Here is a 6,471-nt window from a genome sequence, read left to right as displayed (position 1 = left end):
TTCTATCGACTTTTGAGTTTTGAACATCGGTATACTACTGTTGCCTTTCTTTATTGTCTTTATACTGCAATCTGAAAAAAATTTAATTCAATTGTTGTTTAATGTGTTAATGTTACTTATTTGATTTAAATATTGGGGAAAATCCCCCTTAAATAAGGCCTCAAATCATGCAGGCGGAGAAATATACAACACGATGAAGTGTACATTACCTGTTAAAACCCGAAATCGATGGTGAAGGAATTCGTTTGAATATGGACTAAAATATCAACAATAAACATTAAAGTATATGAGATATCTTATAAACAATTTTAATATAAGATATCTTATAAACAATTTTAATATAAGATATCTTATATAATTTATAAGATATCTTATATAGTTTATAAGATATCTCATATAGTTTATAAGATATATTATATAGTTTATGAGATATCTTATATAGTTTATAAGTTATCTTATATGGTTTATGAGATATCTTATATAGTTTATGAGATATCTTAAAAAGACAATTATATAAGATATCTGATAAACTATATAAGATATCTGATAAACTATATAAGATATCTTATAAACTTCAGGAGATATCTTATAAACTTTCGGAGATATCTTATAAACTTTAGGAGATCTCTTATAAACTAAATAAGATATCGCCTATGATATATAAGATATCTCCTATAATATATAAGATATCTTATATAATTTCATTTTTATGAGATATCTTATATATTATATAAGATATCTTTAATGTTAAATAAGATATCTTCTAAAATTTATAAGATATCTTCTAAAATTTATAAGATATCTTCTAAAATTTATAAGATATCTTCTAAAATTTATAAGATATCTTATATACTTTATAAGATATCTTCTAAAGTTTATAAGATATCTTATAAAGTATATGAGATATCTTATAAACAATTTTTATATAAGATATCTTATATAGTTTTTAAGATATCTCGTGTAGTTTATAAGATATCTTATATAGTTTATGAGATATCTTATAAAGACAATTATATAAGTTTTCTGATAAATTATATGAGATATCTTATAAACTATATGAGATATCTTATAAACTATATTAGATATCTTATAAAGTTTATGAGATATCTTGAAGTAAGAATAAATAGCAAAACGGCTTGCCATAGTTTTGCCCCCCTCCAGATTAAACATTTTAAAAAGCGGCTGTACAAGACTATTAATGTAATAGGCAATGGCTATTTTGTCGGCTCTGATTAAAATATCTTAGAAATGGCTATTTTAACGGCAACGGCAAAATAGTGAATTTGCGAAATAGCCACCTTCTTCTTTATTCTTTCCTCCACTATCTGGAGTACCACCTTTTGTTGTGTAGCACGGATAAGCAACTGATCGATGCTATATATAAGCAACTGTGTGCATGTGCAGGAATATTTTACAGTGAATATGATCGGTGCACAAACCAGTATTATTTCGCCTAAAATTAATTGTTCAAGATACTGGTGTAATGGATATAAACACAGCCTGGCGTACCCACCACCAATTTACAACGCAACGGCAGTTGGTCTTATCCAAAATGAGCTAAGACTGCGATCCCAGCTGGGTGCTCAATTAAAACATAAAACTTCAGTCTTATTAAAATAACTTCATCACTTTTGTGAATGTGCAGGAAACTGTTCCATCACCATACTATATACATTTGTACTCCATTTAAGGCACACATGTTATTATGTCAATTATACACTAATCAATGTATATTACAATGTACTTCAAAAGTTCATGTACTGTGGCATATACTAAAATCTAAAATCACTTCATGTACCACCAAATTATCAATGTTACTGTGACAGTTTGTAACTCAGCATATAACTCAACTTTCTATTGTTCATTCTAAATTAAACCATTATGCACATCTTTATTGGTACTTCGCTTAAGTCTCCCTACACTGCACCAGTAGCCTTATGTCTCCTACTTCACTAAAAAAAACCACAACAAGTTAAGTTAGGGAGAAAATCAGTAGCTTACACAATAGTTACTTTATCACTTATTTGGGACATATATTTTATTGTCTGAGTATAATTTCCTTATACCTTAATAGAAAAATAATTTCCCTAAACTTAATAGAACAACTTAGCCATTTATATCATCCCTTAAGTTTCCTTACAAACTGAAGTATAAGTACTGCAAAAAAAAAAAAAAATATAAGAACACAAGGCTTATACTTAACATTAAACCTTGAACTTTAGATTAATAGTAACTTAATAAATTGCTTTATTTTATCTTAACCTATTAAATGATTTTAAATGACATTGCCATCCTAGCTGCCAACTTATTCCAGTATAGAGCATCTTTTAAGGTGTAGAGCATATACCATTCCTCTTGTTATGGCCTCAATTTTCTCCATAAATAAAAAAGTCTGTATTAATATTGGAACTTGCGGACTAGACCAATCCAAAATCACTCTCCATAGCATTGAATTGTTTGAGAAGACAAGATTTCCTATTTCATGATTAAAGTCATAAAGCAGAGTTCTTAGCTCTGGAATAAATTGATTCCTCACAGTATCTGTACTAGCACATTGTAGCAAGAAATGTTCAGTATCTTCGATCTCATCCATACACAACGGACATATCGCACTTACTTCGTACTTGTTAAATCTACTACGATTTTATTGCAGTGTATACACTCCTGCAAGTAATCTAGCATTTACATTAGCTTTCATAATAGAAATAGAGTCAAGTCCTGTGTTGGCCCAAACGTTTTGAACAGTTCCACAATTCATTGACATGGGATGCAAAAAGCGAAGAGTAGACTTTCCTTCTGTCATATTCGTTATCTTCTGTCTGCAGAATGTTTCTATTCTCTTTTTCACATAGACTTAGTTTTTCCAACTTTCTCTATTTGGAATCGAATTTAAGATGTCAAAAATAGATTCAAATTCATAAAATGAGAGTATATCGTTCACATAAATAAAGCAGCTATGAGAGGTGTTATAATTCATCACAAGTTGTCTAATACATATCTTCTTCTCTATATCATTGTTTCGCACAATGTTGCCAAAGTTTACTAAAATTTGTCTATGTAAAAACGCTTCTATTTGCATCTGGCCAGACAGAATACATATTGCTGCATCAGCGGTTCGTTCTGGCAAGTTTTGCAGAATTTTAAGTTGTGATTTGTGAAAAAAGTTCAATTCATCCAATTCCTTTCTGCTAAGTGTTACACAGTCTAGTCCAAAAATTAATCGTGGGCGAACATATGTATTCCATAATTTGATGACTATATTTGGGTTGACTCCATTATATCCGTGCATACCTGCACCCATTACCGAATACGAGGTTCGTCTAGCTAATTTAATTCTTTCTGATACCAAACATTTTTCTACTGAATTTCGATTAATTCAAAAATGAGTATATGAAACAACATGTTCTATAGGTTTTTCGTGTAAATAAAATTCATCGACACATTTTTCATTTCTTCTACAATTGAAAGTCATAATTTTACTTTTAGCTTCACTAATAAAATATCTATCTTTATTTGCAAAAGTTTCTTGTAAATTTAACATTGTCTGTAACGAAATAGCATCTTCCGCTAATAATACAATATCATCTGCGCATGTTGGTGAGGCAATATGTATCGTTCCAATACGGAAGCACAAATGTTTGTTTTGATACCAATCTAATAATGGATTAACATAAAGCTTATACAGAGTAGGAGACAAAATACCACCTTGTCTAACTCCCTGTTGCTCATCAAAAGCTCTTGAGAAATGTCCATCCCACTTAACCTTTGATCTCATTTGCTGATACCATTTATGTACTACAGTCACTGGCACATGAGATGACAAATTTAACGGCGACATACAATATATATCTGTCTTAATAAAAAAGTTACTATCATTAAAAGCTAAAATATAGTCTATTTGTGACGAAGCTTTGTCATTATGGTGAAAAAAGGTATGACTAGAAGGATAATTCCTTGGTACACATAAATTTATTTCCTGTATTGATGTTAAAACACTAAAAATGTCTCTTGTAGTTTTCTGTTTACGAATCAATGAGGCATTTAAATCACCTAGCACTATTATGGTGTGGTCTGCATATTTAATAGTTAATTCACTTATCTCATCAAAACATTGCTCATATTTTCGGTCTTATTCCTTACTACCAGTACAGGGCATATATACGGCCACAATACAAATTGGTTTCGGCTTAGTGTCTAAAGTTATAACACAAATACGTTCATTACCATCATTATGAATTTTCACAAATTGGTCTAAGTGTGCTCTCCATAAAATACCACAACCATCCCATCCCCGCATGCGCTGTCTATTACTAATAGGATTATATTCGTCAGTACATTTAATAGTAGTACAAAAAACGCGTTCAGCAGCAAAAGTTTCTAATTTTGATTTTTCGAAAGACCATAACCAATGTTCCTGTATATATATAGCTAGAATATATACATTCCCGAGTAGCTCTGATAGGTATACGGCATTTGTTGTGAAGTTCTCAACATTGAAGGATGAAATAACGGTTGCCTTACCATTGATGTTGGTATTTGCTGTCTCACATAGTGATTGGCCGATATGTTCAGATTGTGACTGTGAGGATAGACTGGTAACCTTGCATATACTTGACTCGGTAATGTTTGTTGCATTGGCCATTGAGGTTGAAGACTGTTTACAACATGCTGTTGTTGTTTTTGGGGTTTTCTCCTGTACCTTGGAGGCCTTTTTTTCTTCACAGTTTTTTCTAAAAAAAGATGTATCTGATTTTGCGGTATTGTCCTGCTCAGAAATGTTACATGATGTATTTATCAAGTTGGTATCTACTGCGACCCCACTATTGACTGGATTTTGTGAAACAGTGTCCTGAGTACTAGAACTACACTCTGTCGCCTGTACGTTATATACTGGTGTATCGGACCCTTCTTGAGACAGTGCATGACGATTATTAGAGCCATAATTGTTATCATTTATATCTATACTTTTATCACTATTTAGAAATTGTCCTACTTTGCTTTCTAACAGATTAAACCTGTGTTCAAGTATTTTGAGCTCACTATTAGAGTTATTGTTAGTGTTAATTTGAGAATTACAATCACTGTTAACATCCTGCACACTTTTAGCACGTTCACTTAATATAAGAGACTGTTCTAATTCTTCAATTTTCTGTTCCAAAGTAAATATATACGATTGTGCTGCAGCTAATTTCTTACTAGTGTCATTTAATGTTCGTTCTTTTACTTTGAGAGCTGATTCTTTATTAGCTAGTTCACGCTCTTTAGCTTTGAATTGTTTTTCCTTATCAGGTAAATTGTCCAAAATTTTGGTATCACTAAAGCAAATGTCAGTATTTATAGCTACATCTATACATTTTCTATTAATATTTATACGTCGTGGTAAGTTTCCAATGGACTTTGGAGTACTCACACTTTTACTCCTACTTTTCTTTTTACCCCCAAGCTCCCTTGCATTTAAAACTTTCACTATGGACGGACAACTAATGTCATCAGTGCTATTAACGGACGAATTACGATCCTGAATTTCAGATCTATCAATATTGTCTATAGTAAATGAATCCATACAGCTTGTACAAGTGTAATAATTATTTCCAGATTCAAGGCCCTTTCTATCTGAGAGTGATATGTTTTCACAAGCATAATGAGACCAGGCGTTGCACCTATCACACAATACTGCGTTATCTGCACAATGTTTATCGCAAACCAGACAAATTTCAGTTTCATTTATACTTAAGTTCATATCTATAGACCGTCCTCTTCCTGGAAGACTGATTGTGTCAAAACTAATATTTGATGCTGCATCAGTGTTACTCACAATGTTAGAAGAGTCAGTTACACTTTTTAAATCTTGTGCAATTTTGTCAGTTTCTAAAAGTTCACAAATTTTGTCCCTCATTATTTTGTTCATATTACTAAAATCCCCAATCTTGTCAAGCTCACTAATAATAAAATGCAAGTGATCGGAAAAAAAAAGATTGTAAATGACAACCATTCACATTAACAACTGAAGTCGTCAAACATAAATTTATCCTGTATAATTTAATACCACCCTTGAATGCCACCAGAGATTCCTCTGCCCTTGTAATACCACCTGCCGACTATTTAACCTTGCTTTTAATAAAATAAGATTGAGAATGGAAATGGGGAATGTGTCAAAGAGACAACAACCCGACCATAGAAAAAAAACAACAGCAGAAGGTCACCAACAGATCTTCAATGTAGCGAGAAATTCCCGCATCCGGAGGCGTCCTTCAGCTGGCCCCTAAACAAATATATACTAGTTCAGTGATAATGAACGCCATACTAATTTCCAAATTGTACACAAGAAACTAAAATTAAAATAATACTAGACTAACAAAGGCCAGAGGCTCCTGACTTGGGACAGGCGCAAAAATGCGGCGGGGTTAAACATGTTTGTGAGATCTCAACCCCTCCCCCCTATACCTCTAGCCAATGTAGAAACGTAAACGC

The sequence above is a fragment of the Mytilus edulis genome, chromosome 6 (assembly GCF_963676685.1).
Source record: "Mytilus edulis chromosome 6, xbMytEdul2.2, whole genome shotgun sequence".
Lineage (NCBI taxonomy): Eukaryota > Metazoa > Mollusca > Bivalvia > Mytilida > Mytilidae > Mytilus > Mytilus edulis.
The sequence above is the reverse complement of the archived record's forward strand: the minus strand, read 5'-3'. Positions refer to the sequence as shown.